We start from the raw sequence: 23,928 nt of genomic DNA, 5'->3' as shown, positions 1-23,928 counted from the left end.
TAATAATTTGACAGAGAGTAAAATAACACAAAAGTTGCATTTAAAAATAAATCTAAAATTAAAAAAAAAAAAAGAAATAGGGCACTGGTGGCTCATGCCTGTAATCCTAGCTACTCAGGAGGCTGAGATCATTTCAAAGCCAGCCTGGGCAGGAAAGTCTGTGAGACTCTTATCTCCAATAAACCAGCAGAAAACTGGAAGTGACTCTGTGGTTCAAGTGGTAGAGTGCTCGCCTTGAACTGAAGAGCTGAAGGACAGAACCCCAGCCCAGAGTTCAAGACCCATGACTGACAAAAAAAAAAAGGGAAAAGGAAAAAAGGAATGAAAATACATATCTTTCTACTTGATGCGTTCTGGATACTTGTGACAAAATCTGAGATTTTCACACAAGAATTTTAGCAGGTGAAGGTAGTCAAAAACTGAAACTCATAATTATTCAGGATGTTTGCCAAACATTGAACTGAATTTCAAAAAAAATATAATGTAAGTATGAGTAATAGGTTTTGCTATTTAAATTTATAAACAAATTTAAGTACCTAAACATATATTGATGAAAAGAAATAAAAATAATAGTTCAAGGCACAAACTGAGTTCACGCTAATAATCCAAGGTATGTTAGAAGTCAGGGTGTTGTTAGCTAGGTGCCAGTAACGCATGCTGTAATCACAGCTACTCAGGACGCTGAGATCTCAGGACTGCAACTTGAATCTAGGCAGAATAGGAAGTCCATGACACTTTTATCTCCAATTAACAACCAAAAAGCCATAAGTGGAGCTGTGGATCAAGTGGTAAAGTGCAAGCCTTGAGCCGAAAAGCTCAGGGACAGTACCTGAGTTTTAGCTCAAAGACCAAGACTAATTGATAAACACACACACACACACACACACACACACACACACACACACACACACACACACACACACACACACACGGTATGGCTGAATGTCCCTTTCAAAGCAAAGATGCTTAATAAGAATTAAAAGGACTTTATCTCTAAATGTAATGGTATAAAAAAAAGGTGTGAGTACAAAGGCTGGTTAAACAATGAAAACATGGTTAAACCATGAGGGGAGAGGCAGAGAGAGAAACAAGAAGTTCAGCTGTCTTTAGGATGTAAGGGGAGACTACCTTTGTGTAAAGATGTAGAGGGAAAAAGTTGAAATATTCTGAAGGATTGCATTAGGCCGATGTGGCTATGGGGTGCACAGCTTTCCACTGTACATGCAATGTGTAAGAAGACAGGCAGACCTTTGCTCTCAACCACTTTTGTTTGTGGCGTAGAAATACTACCTATGAGGAGCAAACACCTACACAGACCCCACACTTCCTATTGCCTCTGACTTCGTGGATGCTGCATCTTAGTCTCAACCTCCTTCCAGAGACCCACATCAGCCCAGACTCCAGGAAAACTCAATTCATCCTAGTTTAAACACTGCACCTTTAGATGTCTTTCAAAATTTTGGTCTAGTTTTCATTTCTTCATAACAAATGATCTACCTGTACTTTGTTAATTTCGGGGTTTTGTTTTGATGTGAAAGTGCAGTTATTTTAAAATGTGAAAAATTGATTTGATTTACTTCAGCTACTTATTGTGATTACATGAAGTTGATATAAGGAGTATTTTTTTAATTTTTTGTTGCCAAGGTGATGTACAGAGGGGTTACAGTTATATAAGTAAGGTAATGAGTACATATCTTGTCAAATTTGTTACCCCTTCCTCATTTTTCTCCCACTTTCCCTCCTCCCCAAGCCCCTCGAATTATACAGATTATTTCCAGCATATTCTCTTGTGAATATTACTATTGCCTTGGTTCTTCCCTTTTCCTCAGAGTATAATTTTTTTAGGTGTCTGAATCAAAAACTTTAGCACAATAATTTCTTGGAATCTGAACTATCTTTACTCAGTTCTACTTTATATAGCTCACCTTCCCAATAGATCAACAAGAAGAGCTAAGTTAGGTTGCCTAATAATCTATCCATAACTTAAGTGCCTTCATGAAGACTCCACAAGATTCAAATAGAACTGAATCTCCACATCACCCCACATGCTAATCTTCCTGTCTTGTTTTCCCATGGGAAGTTTTGATTCATTCTGAAATTGTCAATGATAGGAAGAAGTCTATAAAGTACCCTTGGTTTGCTTTCTTCCTTTCTTCTATTTTTCTTTTTCCTTTCTATAATTTCTCTGTATCTAGTGTGTGTGTGTGTGTGTGTGTGTGTGTGTGTGTGTGTGTGTGTGTGTGATGGTTCTGGGGCTTAAACTCAGGGTGTGGGCACTGTTTTTAAGCTTTTTTTGCTCAAGGCTAGCGCTCTACCACTTGAGCCACAGTGCCACTTCTGACTTTTTCTGAGTAGTTTATTGAAATCAGTCTCATGGAATTTTCTGCCAGATCTGGCCTTGAACTGTGATCCTCAGATCTTAGCCTCGTGAGTAGCTAGAATTGCAGGAGTGAGCCAACAGCACCTGGTTTTATTTATGTAATTCTACTGATGGTGTATTTAGGAAGATTTTGGCAATGTAAGCGACATGACACCACTCCACCTGGAGGCAGTTACTTCAAATTGCTGGCTAGTCCACATCCCAAATAGACAAATGATAACCACCAACATATGTGTCCAACATTATATCTATTTTAATTGATTCTTCCTGCCATGTACAGATCATTTTGAATCAATGATCTTATGTCAGAATTATTTAAGTAAAATATTTGCACTAACCCATTATATGTTTTCAAGAAATTTTCATCCTTATTTAGGAAAAAGTGTCACGATTTCAGGGATATTATGGCTGCCAAATGACCTTCTCAGTCTCTATATCATGATCAGATCATTTGTGGTCTGACAAAGAGGCAACAGCTTGTTTTTTTTGGAACCTACTACAAACTACAAAGTATATTTTGCTTTATAGAGCTTTTTGTGTGGCTCGAAGAAAGCCATGTGTTAAGAAAATTTACTCTTTTAAAGCTGGACACTCATGACTATTATCCTAACTACTCAAGAGGCTGAGATCTGAAGACTGCAGCTCAAAACCAGCCTGAGTAGGAAAGTCACTGAAACTTTTATCTCCAAATAACCACCAGAAAACTGGAAATCAAGCTGTGGCTCAAAGTGGTACAGGGCTAGTCTTAAGCAAAACTGAACTCAGGGACCCTGCATTCAATTCCCACAAACAAAAAGAAGAAGAAAGAAATTTTTACCCCTTTTCAAGTCTATCTTTAAAAGAAGGCATTTTATTAGCTATACAAGGTATACCCTTACTTTAAGATCATTCTTTCCTCAGTATACATTTATTGAAGAACTCATTGTGACACATATTGCTGGATTCTGGGTAACTTTGTTGAATAAAACAGACATGTACTCTACTGTTCTGGACTGTGTCAAGAGAGAAAAAAGACAATACACTGATAAAGAAGAGAAAGGACTCTTTTTTGTTTGGTGGTCCAGAGAAGCCACTGGGAAGAGAATTTTTCACTTATGTAAGAAGAAATGATTCTTGGGAAACGCTAAGAGAATATTGTATGCAGTAAAACTGCATTAGAATTTACCAAGTGTGTTAAAAGGAAGTCTTAGATGATAGAACAGCGTGAGGAAGGGAACGAGATGTGTAAGATGGATTTATCAAGGAAAGCAGGAACTTTGTCATCTTTTCATATGGAGGTGAAATGTTACCTAAAGTGAAAAGGGAAATACCAAATAATTTTTGAAGAGGGATGTAAAACAATCAAAATATTTTCAAAGATTACTCCAGAATTAAGATGCTAAGAACGTTAACAAAAAATAGTTAAAACACAAAAGGTTTAGATGATAGAGAATAGTGGCTTACAATTAAGCCACTATAAAGGTAATGTGAAATATGTTTATTTGAAACATTCTAAGACATGCATGCATTTGAGCATGCCTGTGTATATTAATCTATCCTAGATGACTAGAGTTAGGTGGTAAGAGAAGAACGAATCACATTTAGCAGATGGCTGATGGGTGGTAACCTTTCTGGATATATTAAAGAGGGAGATCATTCTGGGAAAAAGGAAAACAGAGGATGTCATTTAAATCCTCATAATTTTGAGATGTCAATGAACCATCCAAGTGGTGACATCTGTGAAGTAGTCATTATATGAATCTGGAGTTCAAAGGAGAGTCTGGGATCAGATTAAAAAGTGGCAGTGATTGACCCCAAGATACCATTTGATGTTATAAGTGAATTGGGTTATCTAGAACAAAACTGCAAAACCAGAGAATCCCCACCCCCCAACAAAGAACAACTGGTAGAATTCTGATACGTGAATGTTGCAGTAGGGGGAGAAGCAAGTAATAAAGAGACTGAACCCAATTGGCCTACAAAGCACAAAGCAATTAGAAGTGTGGAGTGTCATAAATGCCATGGAAATAAAATGTTTTGAGAAGGAAAACAATTAGAGAAAAATGCTCTATCTTTATTAAATACAAGGTTTAAAAGTTGTAACGGTCCAGGAGATATTGTTAACACCTCTGTTATAGGTACTCGGAAGTCACAGATGAGAGGGATCATGATTTGTTTGCAGTTCTGCAACTTCCCATTTCAGCCAGTACCTCATTGTAGTTGCACATGCCTGTTATTCCAGTTCTGTGGGAAGTATAAATAAGAAGACAAAAATCTGATGGGCTCCTGCATAAACATAAGACCCTTATATAACAAGCAGGAGGGATGGATAGATGGTCAAGTAGCAGAACACCTGCTTAACAAGCAAAAGACCCTGAGTTAAAACCCCAGACTTAAAAGCAAGGAAAAAGCCCAGATGACAAAGGATATAGGCCACTTCTGTAGTAGGTGAAAGAGCCCAGGACAGCCAGCAGACTGTGTCTCAAGGGGAACGATGCTTTTACATCATTTTCATTTTAAAGATTCTTTGTTTTGAGGTGGGAAGTCATGCAGATGATTGGTTGAGGTGTAGTTTCAAAACCATGTTGCCCAAGTGGCAAAATAAAACCTTGATTCTTTTCCAATATTTACCTCCAAAATACCTCAGGAACATAGGCATGAGCTATCATGTCTAACTTCAAGTTTTGAAGTCCCTGAACAGATATCCTGAATACATGTCATGGTATAGAACATCCCCTATGTGGGTTCTATAGCTGAATTTTGTGACAAAAATTCAACCTGATTGTTTAATTGAACTTTTTTTTTTGGTCATTCCTCCTTGATCACTTCTTGTGTGTCAAAATATACACTCAAACACAGACTGGAGCTGCTGTACACAAAAAACAAGCAAACAGAAACCACTCGATGAAGAAGAACCTGGCATCTTGTTGCTAAAAAGGAAGGAAAGATTTGTATTTGTTCATTTTATTTTTCCACTATTCAGCTTTTGAATGCCATTGCTTAAATTCAGCAGATAATTGTTTAATTCTCTACCACAAATCACCCTGTGGTGTCACAGCATGAAGCTAGCCTATGAAAATGTGCAAAATTTAAACTCCTGAGGAAATTTTATCCTTTCTTTTCATCAGGCTTGAGACATCCAAGTGGCTGGAGAATTTTCTTTGTCCATTGAGCCTCACACTATGTCAGTAAGGGCATATCCCAACTCTACAAAACCGGCAGTGATTTGAAAATTCAAATCTCAGGTCCACATACATTTGGGATATTTGAAACAAAGCAATTATATGGTCCCTAAATCACACACAAATTCATTTCATATATACAACACATTATCCTTTAAGAAATGCCATGCACATCTAATAATTTTTTGCCAACAAGAAAGCTATGAAAGAAATGCACATTGTCTGCATAAAAGCCTTCTTTTGACGAGAAAATGACTATTAATGAGAACATGTTCGTTTCTGGCATCAAGCTTGAAGAGACACAGGTCATAAATCTCTTTGATCTTCTTGCTAAAGCTCGAATCAAGCAAAGAAGCAAGTTCATTCATTTAAAAAAATGCTTTTGATTGAAATGATTTCATTTAGTTACAAGTAATTTATCATGTTTTTTTTCTTTCTCTTCCCAGGTTTGATTTGTTTTCCGTTCTCCATCATCACAAGTTTTATCTTTGCTAGGACGCCTGCTAGATGTTACACTAGGGTTTCTTATTTGAAAGGGGTTGTGGGGGGGAGGTCAGATAAAACTTCTAAGAGAAATGTATATGTGAGAGAGTAGAGTTTGGGGGGGGTGAGACAAACAACAATAAGAATTCATAAATTTTGAACAACACCACCAAAAAACATCTCCTAGCTCCATCTGTAAGCCTCCTTGCCTTCGCTTAGATGTAGCAACACTGCCCTCTCTTGCTTATTTCTTACGTATTGAAACTTTGGTTTCAATACATCTCGTTACAAAACCCAGCAGCACCTCTCTTTTTCCCCACTGTTTCTCACAAGTAACCATGGAAAACAGAATGCAGAGTTCTTCTATGGCTCCCTTCCAAGTGAATTTATTCGCTCTTTTATGTAATGTATTTCCTTCTGTTGTTTCGGTTCCTGCCTGCCTGTCTGTGTCCGCTCCTGTGTTCCTACCGAAGCACCTCACAGGAGCAGCAGACGCAAGCTTCTCTCTCCAGAGCAATATCCCTTTGGAGCTGTAATGCAAGCAAGTACTGGAAGGGGGAAAAAAAAATCTAGCATCTCTTTCTTGTGAGGGGCCCTAATTCTATTTCCAATACTTCAGGAATGCATTTGCCCACTGCCTTCCTGGCTTCAAGGTGAAATGTGAAGTTCTTTATTAATCATCTGAACCCAGCGTTGCAGACTATCTGGGGGTCTCCATGCTTTCTTCTGTGAAGAGAAGGACAGCACCCCCAGGGCAATTGTGCTGAGGAGTGTGTGTACATGTGCACTCTGCAGGGGAACCGAACAATGACCAAATACTCGTGTCTCTGACCACTCTTCATTTCCAAAAGCAAACTTGAAGGGGAAAAAAAAAAGGATTTTGCTCTTCATCTTGGAGGGAAAAAAATGCACAGAAAATGGTCGGTATTCAAGTATGACTCACAGGTGTTGACACAGTTCATTATCCCTCTTGCTTCCCACTCCTGATTAGCATTTTGATTTGGGTCAAAAGAATTAGAACCACGGGTTTTTTGTTTTGTGTTTTTGTTTTTTTCCCCAGAAGCAGTAGAAGCAAAATGGTCATTTCAGTTATAGAGTTTTCAGTACTTTTTAATATTAATTTTATTAATCTGAATTATTTTGGAACAGTCATTCTAACTCATTCATAGGTTACAAGCTATTCTCTTAGTGATTCTGAGTGTACTGACCTGAGATAGATGATAATTAGAGTTTTTTTTTAAGTAGGGAACAAATGATTGTGTTCTTCTGGGTTAAATATGTGATTTCTTTGCTTGAGTAGGAAAAGGGATAAGGACAAGGTTCAAAGCTGTTCCACACATAAGGTGTGAGTGGAAGCAAACCTTATTTCCCTTACCTCTCCTGCTCAGTTATTACCAGCTAGTGACAATATTGAGTAAGAGGACACATGATGCTTTGGTTTAGTTCAATGAGGGAAGGAAGGGCTTATGGGATATATATAGTAATGGTAAGGGAAATTTTAACCCATTTACCTGAAGGGAGAGAAGATGCTCTCTGGCTCCTCAGGAGTGAACAAATAGAAAGAAGTACACAAAAATTCTCACAACCTGAGAAGCAGTGGAGGAAGGACTGGAGAAGGTAAAGTAGGTACTCACTGGATTCAGAAATAACAATGAGTAGTTTACTTAGTATTTTCCTTTCCATTTAGGTTCAGTCTTTGTCACTTTCTTCTGGCTGTCATTTTCATATAGCCAGTGATATTCTGTGTTCTCTCTTCAATTATCCTAACCTGCTCTGGGCAAACTTCTCACACTGACCATCTAACAGAGATATTTTGCTTCTACCATTGTCAAAATATACCTGTTTTCACCTCTGGGCATTTGGAAATGGCAAGGGAAGATAAAAACAATTTTCTGAAATGCCTACTACATTTCTTACTTCACTTCATAATGTAGACTTTTAGAGCTTCCCACACAAAATAATGGCCAACAGTGTAGCTGAATAGAGATTGCGTTCTTCCCTTTACACATTGTTTTGGGACAATTACTGAACTTCGAGTCATCAGGTATATATTCAAATCCTGTGATTCTATTGCATGCCATCTGGATGACCTTGGCCAAGTCACTTAACCTCTGTGAGTCTAGGTTCCTGCTCTATAAAATGAGGAACACAATTCCTGCCTTGCTCACTGCACAATGTTGCTGTGAAGATCAAAGGAGATGCTGTGTGCGAACGTTCTTTGAAACACTACAAAACACTACACAGATGCAAGCTATTGTTATATAGCTGAATCCCAGTGGGTCTCTGTGGTTTTTGAGCCATACGTGGGCATGCTGGGTCTAGTCTATCATTATTTCTAAATATGGCCAGTCTGTTGGCTTCTGAAGTTTCCACATGAAATATAGTCTGTGTGTTTGCTAGAAGCCTCTGCTCTATGTCCTCAGATAATGGGCCATTAAGTGTAACATTCCAAACCAGCAGAACCAGCATTTCTGACCTTGTACCTGTGACCTGCAGAAGTACTATTGTATCTCAGAGATAAACGTACCCGGATTGCAAGGTGCTTAAAAGATATATTTAGTGCGTAGGCATTTCATTTGTCACTGAGCAATTTTACAGTGTCTGATATAAGCTGGAGATTTTATGATCTATAATCAAAGGCTTTTGCAGGCACCTCTCCTTAATTTGGATTTGTGACAGTATTAAAAAAATGGGACTTTCATCTTGGGATCCATTTCACTTTCTTGAACGAAACAGCAATATATGCTTTTAAGTGCAAGTCACTTAGAGTTTTCAGACTGTCCTCTGTAACACAGGAACCCTTGATGCAAACTTGTACTATTGACTTAAAGAAATTTATTCTATTTTCTGCTTTTTTTTTTATCACATTGGAATCTGCCATGCAGCAGACAGTGTCCACTCCTTAAAACCCCATGGTCTACAGGTCTCACGGGCAAAGTGGGGAGGGCTACTTCTCTAGATGCAATTGCATACACAGCTTCTGTGATTGAAATATCCATAGCATGATGAAAGTAGAACATTGGAATGTTAGAGCCAGTCAAGAACTTGTAGAGCCTTCCTTTCAGATTTCATTTTACTTATGAAAAGCTAAGCCTGAAATAGATTTAGGGCTAACAAAGTCGATATGACCATAATTGGCAAAATATATACCGAAATTGGTACCTTTCAAAGGTGTCATGTCTAGCGCACAACAGAAAAACTTTCCTTTATATATTCATAAAAATGATCTGAGCCTAAGAACCTTACTATCTAGCACATACTGCCCTTTTGTTGCCCTATTGGAAAGTCATAAATTAATTAATTAAATGATTGCCTAGCAATGATGTTTATAAAGTTAAATTCATGAAAGGCCTCTATCACGCATTCATCACCCATTATATACATACACTCCATAAGTATATAAAGTGAGGAAGACAAATTGACTTCAATTTATAAAGCACATTCTTCTACCTTCTCACATTTGATTCCTGTTTGAGCTAAAATGTAAAGCTTTGTGGTGTAATTAATTATAGGTCCATCTCCCAGCTTTCCAAGGCTCTGCTACATGATCTAAATCTAAGCAGGGTTGAGAAATTTTCTTTCTTAGTTCTCAGTAGAGAAGGTTTTCCTTCCCCTTGAGACTCTCCAATTGTTCTGGCCTCACTCTCCTGACTCTAGTCTGTGCTCTCATGGCTTTTCCCATACAGAAGGCAAAGGTCGGCCTTCAACAGTCATCTTCCTTTTATCCTTATCAAACATAACAATCTATCGCTGAAGTCATCTCATTATCTGTCTGCCACAAGTCACAAAATTTAATAAGATACCTGTAGGAAAATTGACTCATAAAATATCAGAGGTTTTTCTAAATGTGTGGGGGAAAAAACCCAAAACATTTGCCTTGTTTTAAAAGAAGTAGAAATGCTTGGTTTCATCGAGTCTGAGGTATATTTTATCTTTAAGACTAGCTAAAATGTTTCTTTGGTCCTATCATGTTCCTAGATGTTGTCAGAAAACAACCTGGAAAAATAGCAGGTGCATCATGATTTCTACTATATCAGAGTGAGACGCGAATTACAGCCTCTGATAAATCACCAGTATTGGTGCCAGAGCAGATTAATACCCCCAGGCCATTATATTCTGCTTCCCCAAACAAGTTTTGCCCAGTGATATTCATGCCTGTGTTTTGTTCCTATCAGATCCTTCCCTGAACAGTGTTTAGCCATGCCAAGAAATCAATGCCATTTTTTCATAATCTTTGCATACAAAAATCTGTTCTACTGCTTAAGTATTAATAATTCTTCTGTTAATGACTGGACAAATTCAGCAAGAGAAATGGCTGGCTCCATGAGGACTTGAAAGCTAAACTTTGTTTTTAGACAGAATTTCTTAAGTAACAACATCAACATCTTATAGAATTCTCAGGAATTCCTATTCTTGGCTTTGGCTCAAAATTGTGCCAAGCCAGATCATGTAGATAGTAAGAAGATGCCAGTAGGAAGAAAAAAAAGTACTTCTAATAGATGAGAGAAGAAAACAACATAGAAATAGGATTTGGCCTGCAATCCCCCAAACCTGAACAATTAATACGCAGTTTGATGACAAACTGAATATAATGAGAGATTTGGATGTAATATCCAAAGAGAAGCTCTTCAGGTTACTAGGTTCTCTTAGAAGAATTTTGGAAAGTGCATTACTTAGATATTAAACATGGAAGGAAGTATTTATACATGAGGGTGATTTTTATTTCCTGTGCATCCTATTTCTAAGAATAGTTGAGGGGGAAAAAAGTCAGGATGGAGTAATGAGCAGAAGAGCTATAGGCTTCAGTGTTAGAAAAGTTATTTACTCCAGTAGTTTAAAAGGAGTAAAAGTTCTGCAGTTCATCAGGCTCCAGTGCCAGATGAATGAAGAACTAGTTCCATCATCTCCTCTCTGATTTTTTTTTGGTCAGTTGTGGGGCTTGAACTCTGAGCTTGGGCACTGTCCCTTCGCTCTTCAGGTCAAGGCGAACGCTCTACCACTTGAGCCACAGCACAACTTCCGGTTTTCTGGTGGTTTATTGGAGATAAGAGTCTCACGAACTTTCCTACCCGGGCTGGCTTTGAATAGCGATCCTCAGATCTCAGCCTCCTGAGTAGCTAGGATTATAGGTGTGAGTCACCTGCGCCCGGCGCTCTCTCTGATTTTTAAGAGCTTCATCTCGTGACTAGATTCCTCCACAAAGACAAAGTTAAGTCTACAGATCCGGGAAACACATCTGGTACCAGCCATTATCAAGGAAATTAATTTTCCCCTGCAACTTTCCCGAAATTCCCTCAAATCAACTCCAAATAGATTTTTAAGGTGTTTTAGTAAGTGTGACCAGGTTTATTGGTTTATACCAACCAAGTCTTTGAACTAAAGCAGTTGTGAGGTCAGCTTCCTTCGAATAGCAAAATAGAAAAAGGAAAAGTACATACCCCATCAAAACTCTATTATACAAGGAAGATTCTGTTAGTGAAGAAAAATGATTTTCCAAGAAAACAGCTCTCACAATGAGTAAGGTTAAACCAGACACTCTTCAACCCTTGAATTTTATTTTCAGCTACCCAGAGTAGAAGCTTAACTCTTTACTCTTGTTATGATTTTCTTATATTTCTGAAAATCAAATCCAGCACCTCTCAAAAATTCAATCATTATACTACACCTTGACTTGTCTGGTCTACCTTTCTTAATCTGTTGAATAAAGTAACAGCACAAAATTACTTTTATTAGAACCATTTTCTAACACATTAGCTTCCTATTTTCCTTATAGCAAGAATATATATTCATTTATTTACTTACTTGCTCACTCACTGGTTTATTGAGTGTCTATGATTATTAAGTAATGGAATGAAAATCCTTGCATACAGACACTGTCTGTGGATCTATGACTATGGTACCTCTTGGGAATATGCTAGAAATTTGGACCCTTTTAGGTGTTGGGAGTTCAAGGAAGAATGGGAGAACAGAGCTATCAAATGTGTCAGGGATAAGATCCACCACTTATTCTTTAGAAAACATCTAGATCTGAAAAACAAACTCTTCTGGCTCTTCACTGTAAGGCTTTGGATGGTTACATATTCTGGAATACAGCTGGTTAAATGAAATATTCATTTTATCTTTCAAAACACAGACTGGAAATGTACCCAATGCCCACTGGGAAGTATCAAAGAAGATAAATTATTGGGAAAACAGATTTTTTTCTTGCCTCCTTCTTTTCTCTGGTCTCTATGCTCTCTGAATCAAGGCTCTCTTTTCCTTTCTCGTATCCATTGGGAGCATTTTAAGAAGATAAATACAGATTTATCATTTTTAGCCCAAATGAATGTTTTCAAAATAAGTTGTGGTACTTCCTGCCAGCAGTCAGAACCCCTGTGTTCACTAGTAAAATTCTGCCAAACTCTCAGTCCTCATGGGCACCTTTGTACACTAATTGCCAAAAAAGGAAGAGAGAAAAAAGCCTCACATCAAGTATGTGGCACCCAAGGGATAGAATGCAAAGAATATGCACATGAACGGTAACATTTTTCAAAGAAGAAACTATTTCCTGGGGCAATGATAGGTGAGTGGATTCTTCTATGGGTATTCTCTCTCCACTTTGGCAATTAATAACCTCATAGCCCTAGATAGAAATGTTTGCATGTGAGATCTCCTAATGGCTCTAATGGTGGTACCAGACAGGAACACTAAGGCCAGAATCAGGAAGTTAAGCTGAGTGTTCTTACGTAGTGTGCGCTGCACAGGTTCATGGTACGAAGCCAGGAAGCACCATTCAAGAAGATGCTGATGAAAGAAATGTCTGCAGGTGAACTCAGATGACTAAACTGCAGATGACCAAACTGGCACCTCTGTCCCTTCTCAACAATAGTCCCACATCCTTCCTCAGAAAGCCATGGATCCTTCAGCCCACAATCTCACCTCCTTCCACCCTAAATGGCCCAAAATTCCGGAGTATAACTCTCTTTCCACCTATATTTCTGTTGTTTAATGACATCTAAAATGTGCTTTCAACTTTTGCCAAAAGCATTCTTCTGCTAGAAAAATGTAACACTAATGTATTGTTTTTAACCTTAAGTTGATTTTGAGATTCATTGAAAATAGTGGAATGGCCATTGGATGAAAAGATGCAGCTGATGAACAAATTCTTCTGCCAACAGACAAAATTGATCAGTTTCACCTTTCTCAACACTGAATGTGGTCATTCAACTTTAGTCTATCAATGTATATTTTGTTCACCTATAGATTCTATTGATGTAAATATTTCATATATATGGATGTCATAAAACTCTTAATAAATACTATGAATTGGTATATGCTGGTGTTTGTTGCACAAATAAGCGAATAAATGAATACATGAATAAGAAATTCTGTGATCCCATTTGCCCAACCTTTCTTTGATTTGTTGTGTTTCTGGGTCTCTATTAAGAAAATTTTGGCCTGTGCCAAGGAGACCTAGGGTTTCTCCTATTCTATCCTGTAATGTTTTCAGAGTGTCTGCTTTGACTCCAAGGTCTTTGATCTATTTAGAGTTGATTCTGGTGCAGGGTGATATATAAGGATCTAGCTTTAGTTTTCTACAAGTAGTTAACCAAATTTGCCAGCACCATTTAGGGATTGCATGAAATTGCAGAGCTTCTGCATGGCAAAGGACATAGCTAGCAAAATCAATAGAGAGCCCATGGATTGGGAGAAGATCTTCACTAGCCATACAACAGACAAGGGTCTCATATCTAAAATATGCCTAGAACTTAAAAAATTCAATCCCCCAAAAACAAATCTTCAAAGAAACAACTGCCCAATAAATAAGTGGGCTAAAGACTTAAAGAGAAAGTTCTCTGAAGAAGAAAGAAGGATGGCCAATAAACACATGAAGAAATGCTCAACCTCTCTAGCCACAAAAGAAATGCAAATCAAAACAACATTGAGAAACCACCTCACCCCAGTTAGAATGGCTATAATCAAGAACTCTAATAACAACAGATGCTGGAGGGGATGTGGACAGAGGGAACCTTACTGCATTGTTGGTGGGAGTGTAAACTTGTTCAACCACTTTGGAAAGCAGTATGGAGGTTCCTCAAAAGACTCCACATAGAGCTCCCCTATGACCCAGCAATTCCACGTTTGGACATTTACCCAAATGATCACAAACAAGACCACACTAAAGCTACCAGCATGACTATGTTTATTGCAGCATTATTTACCATAGCTAAGATATGGAAACAACCCAGATGCCCCTCAGTAGATGAATGGATCAAGAAAATGTGGTATATATACACAATGGAATTCTATGCCTCCATCAGAAAGAATGGCATTGCCCCATTTGTTAGGAAATGGAAAGAGTTGGAAAAAATTATATTAAGTGAAGTAAGCCAGGCCCAAAGAAACATAGGTCCCATGGTTTCCCTTATTTGCAATAACTAGTATATGTCTGAGTCAAGCAGAAAAGGTCAGATAAGGTGATGTTAGGGGAATGAACCCCAAGATAAGTATTTAAATTTTTTTTTGTTTTTTTTTCTTAAAATTGTTTCTAACATATTTACAAGATAATTTCTTTGTTGCTTTGTATGTTCATCCCCCACGGTATAACTCCTGCTTTCACTGTATTTGATGTTGGTATAATTTGTGAAGGGGAAGGGAAAAAACAAATCGTTTAACTAGCGATACAGGTGGACCCACTGCAACAATGAGATGTACAAGTCCTTATGTCAAAAAACAAACTTTACAACTTTGGTGGGGGGTGGGAGAAGGATTGGGTGGGGGGAGAGGGGGAGTATGGGAAGGGATGAGAAGGGGAAACAAAGAGGAGGCAACAATGCTTGATAAAAAATGTACTCATTATCTTGCCCATGTAATTGTAACCCCTCTCTACAGTATTCTCACAATAAAAAAAAAAAAAAAAAAAGAAATTCTGTGAAACATTTCTCAGAACCTTCAAAAGCAGGAATTTCCTAAATAAATAAAAGATCACTGAGTTTAACATATAATTGAGATTGGAACCTGTATTAATATTGAAGTCTATTTCAAGTTCCAAACTCTGTTTGAAGCATACAGTAATAAAGACAATAGGGAGGGAAGGAATGGTAGGAGAAAAACAAAGGAGGAGGCCACAATGCTGGATAAGAAATGTACTCCTTACCTTACTCATCTAACTGTAACCCCTCTTTACAGTATTTTCACAATTAAAAGCTTATTTTTTTAAAAAGACAATAATGTGAAGTTATGGGTCGGAGAGAAGCAAGGCACCATTGGTCATCAGCAAGTTTCCTCATGATATCTGTGGGCATGTAACATGAAAACCATGCTAAAGTACAATGACTCCTCCTAATCTTAATTGTGGACGAATGCACATTTCCAAAAGGGCCAAGAGACTTAAGAGTTTCATATGTCATTGCAAAGTTTGCCAATATAAGGGCACTATTTGCTTTACAAATTTAAGATATAAGTCAAGCAACACTCTGAAGTCTCATCATATTGAAGCTCTCTGGAAATAGACTGGACTTTTACCACCCATATCTGCTTTGATGTAGGACATTATAGAAAAGATTTTTTGGAGTAATGAATATGGCACACATCAGTCTCCTCAAAGCAACATTAGAGCATCCATAATCTAATTTAGTAGAGGGTAAAACATCCTCCTAAATAGTGAATAGCTTAAAGGAGGGTGGAAATATTCCTGATCAGGACTGTCACTTTATCGCTTTTAGGTAAGGCATTTTACTTACAGAAATCTAGCTCCCTTAAATCTATTCTAAGTCTGCCCTACATTCAGGTTCCCAAATAATGATCACATTAACAAAAGTAACAAATTATTATTTTTTTTACATTTCATATACTGTTCCTTTAAAATAACAACTTTGAAGATCCTATATATTGCTCAGGAAATACAAAAGGTATCTAAATGTCATGAGTTCTAGTAAAAATGAACTGCACAATGATGGTGTGTGTGTGTGTGTGTGTGTGTGTGTGTGTGTGTGTGTGTGTGTGTGTGTGTGTGTGTGTGTTTCAAAACCCTGTGTCTCTAACAATGGCATTTTCGTTATGATTTAATGATGGGTGCTGATGGTTAAGAGCTCCCTCACCCCCTTAACAGTATGAATAAAGCAACAGGGCATCTGTGATATTCGGACATATAAATCTCAAAACTACAAGGGTCGTTTGGGCTTCCCATTGCTCAGAAAGCACCATTTATACTTCTCATATGTTTTATTTATTTGTCTGAGTGTTTCATTGTATCGTTTTTTTTTTCTTCCTATTCCCTTTACTTTTAAGGGCATTGACCCATCTCTTTCTTAAGAGAATAAAGAATGAGAACAGAGATTAAAAAATAATAATAATTCAACAATAGGCCCTCACTTTCTCTCTATCTTTGGTGAAAATTTAATGACATTTGAAACCTGATTCTATCTCTCATCTTTACCCTTTCATATCCTCATCTGCTACAAGTCTGTCTTTGCAAAGGGAGGATTAACCAAGAACAGAGCAAAACCACTTTAGTCCACTTCAGAAAGGGCCCCCAGAGAACATTCTGGGAGAGCATTTCTGCAAACAGCCTAGGCCTCTTCCACAAGTGTGTCAGTAGATCCTGGGGTCAATATAGTCTTCTCTATTCCTGCAACCCTGAAGGCCAAAGAGAATTCATCCAATGTGTTTCTGTATTTTGTGGGGTTTTTGTTGTTGGGTTTTTTTGGTTTGTTTGTTTGTACTTCACAATCCTGAACTTTTCTCATCTGATCTCTTGGGATATTAATCATTTGATCATTATCTGTTGCCAGGATACATGAAAGGACATAACTGTGAAACTGTTCAGACAGGGTAGTGTCCCAAGGAAAAAGTTTTTGTTAGGAAGCCAGAGTGATATTAGTTTTGTTTTTTCCATTCATGGGTTTTGTGCTCTTTGATTTGTAAATACCCAGCCTAACAAGTGTGTCAAGTCTGTTGCCCAACTGAGCCTCAGTTTCCTCATCATGATTGTTGTAAATTTAAGACATAGCATGACATTTCACAGACACTCAACAAAGTTCAGTTTCTTTCTCTTCCTTCAAGCCTCATTGCATTTCTACCATGATGTCAAGCATGGAGAGCCGCATAAATTTGGGAAATTCTTTGGAATTAATGGAAAATGTTAATATTTCTCACATGTGACTAATGATACCTCTTGAACCAAAGCTGAACTCTAAAATCCTTTTGGATCTCTCTCCCTCCTTGTCCATTATGACAGCGACTCATAACAGAGCATCTGTCAAAAATTGCAGTGGGACACATTTGGCAGTCACTTTCTCCTCATTCGTTTAATGCTACCCATTAAAGGGCAACCATAATCAAAGAAGCAATTGTACAAATGAAGATAGGGAGCCAAGTGAAGTTTAAAGGAAAAAAAAGGATTAAAATCTGTTTCCCTTTGTCACCCAATGTTTAATATATATGGCTTTTGCCATTATAGAAAGCATCCCAGTGCTCAACATGTAGTTCCTTTTATCTTTCTTGGTCCCCAGAAATGTAATTTTATTAGTGGAAGTCGTGAGAGAACCATGCATTACCATGGGATTAAGTGTAACTAGGTCATAAGACAAGGATCCCAAGGAGAGTTTTGCAAATAAAAATGTGCAAATGGATTTCTTTGCTCATGGTGGATTAGATCACTCTTGTCTATAAGACTTTTGCAAGTCTGCCATGTTGTGAAGAAAGGGTTTTACAGACCACGTATCTTCTGTCATCCCTACCAACTATTTCCCTCCATTCTGTGAAAGAGTCTACGAGTCCACCGAAGGGAGAAAATGACCTAAAAAGCTTTGTCACCAGACATATCTGAGTGGATTATCAGGCTGGTGAGATGGAGAAATGGCCACATTAGTGTCACCTCACATCAACTGCCTTGCATAGCACTGGCAACAGAAGCAAAGGAAGGAGAACCGGTGTCCCTGTTTGCCAGCTGCAAACTGTATGAAATACCAGCTAACATCTGTAGCCTGAGACGGTCTGTGGGACACCCCATGTTACGCTTGCCTCTTCTTCACTAGGCTCAATGCTAACAGTGCCCCTTAGCACTAATTCAGATGGTAAAATAATACTGCCTTTGCCCTGAATAATCAAAGAACAGAAGGAATGTGGCACCACTGAGCCCAGGCTTGAAGAAGTAATAAATATGTTCCAAGATGACAGTTTTGAGGAGCCTGAGCCCACACAGCAGAGTTGAAGGCAGACAGCTCCAGATGGCAAAAGCTGCCGTGGTGATGTCTTCGGGACCTGCAGAGTCTGAAAGGAAAGAACAGAATGCAGGCCAGGTCTGGATCAGAGAAAAAGCCCCAGAGACCTGCGAAGAGATGTGCTGTTTGAAATAGTCGGAAGAGAATAAAAAATAAGGAAGGGACTGAGCTAGTTCAAGCATTCTTGTTACAGGATGAGGTTGCTTTATTTTCACATCTGAAATCCATCCCTTTCAAGACATTTCTTTTTCACTCTACTTTGCTTTAGCCCCAGCTTCCTAAGTCCTATTTCACAGCACACCAAAAGTGCATAAATAAAACTACTTTAGAAACCCCCTTCTTCAATCATCTTGGAGGCATAAATGATAGGCAGGGTTGGGATAGCTCAGCCTTTCATATATTTTTAACTACCTAGTATAAATTCACATTTAAATGTCACCAGTGGCAAAGCCAAGAAAAAGTTCATAAGTGTAAGTGTGTTTAAGCACAGCAGTCCATGTATTCATGCGCACATGAACATGTGAGCATGCACACTCTCACACACAGACACATACACAAGCACAAACACATATCAACATGAAGAACAAACTTGCCAATTTGCAACTAGGACTTCAGAATCTGTGAGGACAAAGGTGGGCTCATGGGTTAAAAGAGTAAATAATTGGTTTCTGTCTTGTGTCATGTTTTAATTAAAGATAGCAATGCAATCTACAATATATCTGGAAATTATTAGAAACCTGTTTTTCCAGAGGCAAAAAGAATCAATACCTTTTTGTCTCAGTGGCATAAAACATCTCAGGTTACTTTGTCCCTGTTTAGTCCAGCAACTCACTGTTGAAAGTAAACATTTCAGCAGCAAGCAGGAAATCATATTTTGAGAGTAAATAAGGGCATTCTGAAATTAGCTAAATTGTTTACTTCAATAGTTTTGAGAACATCAATCTGAAGGCCTTGGCCATAGGAACAGAAACAAAAGAACAGAAAATGATTCACGAATCAAAGGCCTTGTTTTGTTTTTCAAGCAAAACAGCCAAACCTTTTAGACAAAGCCAGGAGATAAGAGTTTATGGGAAAAGATAGAGATAATTCATCGATCTCTGATTGAATTAGAACAGCTCAGTAAGCTCTGTGTGTTTCTTTCCACAAAAAATGAGCTTTCCAAGTTTGCTACTTGTTAGTTATATTGAAAGCAAAATATCCTGTTAAGATTCTAAAAGATAAATACTGCTTCTAAGCAGTCAACACATGCAGAGGCACTTTTTTCTGTGTGTCAGAATGACACAAGCATTTTTAAAAGTTCTTCCCCCTGAAATGTAACCACTCTGATAGCATTTCAGCACACTACACAGAAGTCTAGAAAAGGAAAAAAGGGAATGACCCTCCTTATAGGACATTATGCTGATAAATAGTGGTATTAATGAATCCGAATGAATTTGAATCCTTTCTCCCTGCAGTTATTTTGATAATACTGGAATCTACTAAAGTGTGTAGAATTAACAATTAAAGGGGGTTAAGCAGACACTTCATACTTGTTCCATTTTGCAGAATTTGGCAGTAATGCTTCTGCTGTAATCAGGATTTTCATTTCTCTTTGGGGTTAAAAAAATTTTAAAAAAAGGAAATGTATGTGTTTTAGAAGCAAAGCCTTTAGGATTTGCAGCTCCTTGGTGCAGACCCTGCATGTCTGTGCTTGAATGTGTGTGTGTGTGTGTGTGTGTGTGTGTGTGTGTGTGTGTGCGCGCACACACATGTGTGTGTGTGAATGTGTGAAGCTTGTGTCTGTCTGTTGGTGGCCCTTCTAGGTAAGGTTAGCTTCTCTGGCCTTCTCCTTTTGCAACAGCTCCACCTTTGGGCTTCCAAAGGAAAGATCTTTTCTTTTCTCTGTGTGAAAGCAAATTAAAACTGCAACAATCAGAAATACATACAGTCCATCCTCAATATTTTGCTTAATGAAACCAAAATGTAAAATCTTTTTTTCTCATTAGAAAGAGAGAATTACCAAAAATGAGAAGCCTTGAGGGATCAAAGAAGATAAAGACGAGGAAAGTAGGAAAGAATGAAGCTAGAAAGGGAGAGAAGAAGGAAATAGGGAAATCTTGCATCTATTTTCCTTTACTTCTGTCAACAGAACTGAGGTTTCAACTTGGGGCTCTGTCCTTCCTAGCCAGGCACTCTATAGCTTGACCCATGCTTTCACCTTTGATCAAGCTTGCTTTTGTGATCAGAGGAAATGGAACGGCTCATGAGATAGTTCTTCCTCAGATGGCAGACTTGTATAAGGTATTAACTGACCTGGGATCCAGTATTCCTGTTTCATGCTTTCTCAGCATTGCTTTTTCTCTGCCTTCTTTTTAAAAAGAAAACATATAGAAGCACCGGGTTAGTGAGTGAGAACCTAGCAGAGAATAGAAGATTTGGATTTCTGCTTGGCCCATTCTTTTTTATACAATGTATGTGCTAAGGTTAGGTTCTTCCTATTTATCTCTGACACTTTAACAGTCTTGTATTATTTCCAGATGGGTTGTAGTTTTATTCCCAGAAAGTATAGCCTTGGCTAGCCAGAGATGTTAAAAAACAAAAGCACAGAGAATTTCCTAAACTCTGCTGATGATTAAATTTCAACCTTCAGATATGTAGTATTCAGTTAAGCAAGTATTGTAGAAAGACGGAATGTGTAGGCTAGAGGGTAAAGAAGAAGAACTAACAAAACATTTTCTAGGGAAATTAAGTTAGTAGGGTTTTTTGCTGTATTTGAGATTGAACCAAGGGCCTTTGTGAATGTTCTTAAGTGCTTCTGCCATTGAGTCCACACCTCTTCCTCTGTTAGGGTCTTTGAACATGGAGATGATCATAAAGACCTGTCTTCTCATAATTCTGCATTTCATGAGAATGTAGGGTTTTATAAGCTCATCTATGGGGTTATGATAAAAATAGATCAATAATAATGTTAAAAGCAGAATAATAAAGTTTTTCTGGATTAACTCCAGAAGCCAGACAAGCCCACACACTTTTCTGTGGAGCCTTTAATTCTGACCTTCATAATGTCAAATCTGGTTATTTCTCACATCTTGAAACTTGCTATCACTTCTTTGAAAATCACATTGCCTACTTCACCCAGATCCTAGGTCTAAAAGGGCCTTCAGCAAGACATTCCTGACTCAAAAAGACTTTAAGTTCTCCTCATTGCTCATAGCATGAAAACCATGTTTCTCAACTCTAATACCGAGGTCTTTGCATTTGTGTTCTATGTTCCAATCTCTTTACATAACCCCTATAAACTGTCTGGGTTAATCATGTTTTTTCCTCAGAACTACTCTGAATGTCATCTCCATCTCCTCTCAATGACAGTGCCCTTGTAGCCCTATACTTTTTAGAAGGAGAGTATACTATGAAGGCATCTTATAAACTACACAAACACATTCACGAAGCCATGTACTCATTTTTATAATTTGATCTGTATGTACACATATGTGCATACATATCTGAGGTTTTTCAGCTCCACAGCTAAGTTGTAATATATGTCCGTTTACATAGCTGTGTGACAATTAGGTTAATGTTGTATATATGAGGTACTGAATTTTAAAGAATTATCATTTAACTGATGGTAAATATAGCCCATTTCATGTGCCAAATAAGAAGCGTGTGTGTGTGTGTGTGTGTGTGTGTGTGTGTGTGTGTGTCGGTATGGGGGCTTGGGCTTGAACTCGGGTTTTATGATCTCCTTAGACTTTTCCACTCAAGGCTGTCACTCTACCATTTGAGACGCATCCCCACTTCTCATTCTTTGCTGGTTAATTGAAGATATGATTTTAACAGATTTCTCTGTCCAGGCTGGCATGAATCAGCATCCTGAGATCCCAGCCTCCTGAGTGGCTACTGTTACAGAAGTTACCATTGATATCTGGCATTACAAATATTTTGACTGCAAATGAGTTGTCCCTGAAGAAAGTAAGCATTTTTAGATTTGAGTCAGTGTTACTTAATATTTAGCTAATTCCTATTACAAACACAAGTGGCATCTTGAGATTGTCTTTTGTCTTATATCTCCGAGCAATGTTTATGGATTTTACACCCATTGTAAGTATCTATAAATCTTACATAAGCTGAAACCGAAAAATAAGTCTCCTCACATACCCTATTTTTGAAGCAAATTAACCTGTGATAATTTCTACAATTCCTGAGAATCATTTAGTCCAGGAATTTACCCCTTTCAATATTTACATACACTCATTTTATTATTTTGGTTAAGGAATAATGGAGACTCAAAATCAACAATTTATTTATTCTCAGTTCTCAATTAAGAGGTCTTTCATGCTGCCTTTCTTATTCCACAGAAATATGTTTCCCCTAGCTAGTAAACACTAACTCAGGCAGGGCCCTTATGTTTTTATTGGTCACATGTGTGTTTACATCTCTGTGTGACAATTAAGTTAATACTTTGTATAAGTGAGGTATTGAACTTTAATCATGGTAGACTACAGAAATTTCTGAGTCAAGACAGAAAAAATCCTGAGGCTATTAGATATCATAAATGATAGTGAAAAAATTTCCTTATTCAATACTACCAGGGTTGATTGAGTTTCATGCCTGTTGAGAAAGGTGGGTTTGGAATACATATTTCCTGGAGAAAACACCAACCTGTGAGTCAACAAATCTCTCCTCCTTTATTTGTAGGAAATACTGTGGTGTCTACAGAAGAAATCTAGGCCACAATCCCTGCCTGTAAACTGTGAAGCTGGCCATTAGAGTCTTAGCACCTGTGTTCCAACAGTGGTTTTTAAGAGGTAAAATGTAAAAGATCATCCATGCTGAAGTTGCTCAAAGGATGAGATCTGCTAGCTCTGAAATTAGAAAGATCAAGCCAGACCCCTGGGAGGCTGACAAGCTCTCATTGCTCGGCTTTAGTTTAAGCAACTTAGTTTTCTCTTCCTGTATATTGTATGCTATTTATAAATGTGAATTCTACAATGCTAGAAAGGTGCTAGACCCATGAGTCATGACTCACTCTTCCATTTTAATATTTTATTTCTACACCACTCTATGTCCCTATAGGCTGAATCAATCACTTCATTGTTTTATAAAAGTCATTTATTACATGTGACTCTCCCTCAGTGGGGAAGAATTTGTCCACAACAATGCTTTGTAATGTATATTTCTAGGCATATTACATTACCCAGAACAATAGGACACATACTGGTATTCAATAAATGCTTGTTAAAATGTTACTGTGAATTTTTTATTGCATGAGAGAATGGGTATTGTATTTTGACCACACATTCATCTTTAAAGTGAAAAAAAACCAATGCTTTGTAAATGATGGTTACCTGCTTTAAAATAAGGAAGGACTACCTGGACTGATCTGTAGAAGACAAATGTTTCGTTAGAGCAGAGGATACCTACTCTGCAGGTTTGGGCTCAGATGTACAACCTGGGCCATTAGTTGATATGAGAAATATATCAGACAGGAAACATTTGTCTTTTCCTTCATCAGACTAACATACCTCAAAAAATCTTTTTTTAAAAAGAAGTTGTCATTTGTTATCATGACATTGTACGCTTTATTTCAAATTCTGCTTCTCAGCATTATCTAGTACTTCCATACTTCTCTGGTAACATAGAGAAGTGTTAAAATCCTGTCAGGGGGATAATTGTGTCCAGTCTTTTATCTTATTGCCCTTAAAACATTCTCTGTTCTGTTTTC

The 23,928-nt window shown here is 37.8% G+C and overlaps 1 long non-coding RNA gene across 1 annotated transcript in view; it reads left to right on the top strand.

The window, feature by feature from the left end:
* LOC138831578 (uncharacterized) overlaps positions 1 to 23,416 on the top strand; it is a 37,250-nt gene extending 13,834 nt beyond the window's left edge. Inside the window, exons 3-4 of the long non-coding RNA XR_011373381.1 lie at positions 22,058 to 22,175; positions 22,902 to 23,416. This is a non-coding gene — a long non-coding RNA (uncharacterized lncRNA). The remainder of the gene's footprint in view (positions 1 to 22,057; positions 22,176 to 22,901) is intronic.
* Positions 23,417 to 23,928: the final 512 nt, after the last annotated feature.

Source organism: Dipodomys merriami, unplaced genomic scaffold, assembly GCF_024711535.1.
Source record: "Dipodomys merriami isolate MVZ:Mamm:240054 unplaced genomic scaffold, mDipMer1.0.p SCAF_2, whole genome shotgun sequence".
In the NCBI taxonomy this organism is placed as follows: domain Eukaryota; kingdom Metazoa; phylum Chordata; class Mammalia; order Rodentia; family Heteromyidae; genus Dipodomys; species Dipodomys merriami.
The sequence above is the reverse complement of the archived record's forward strand: the minus strand, read 5'-3'. Positions and strand labels throughout refer to the sequence as shown.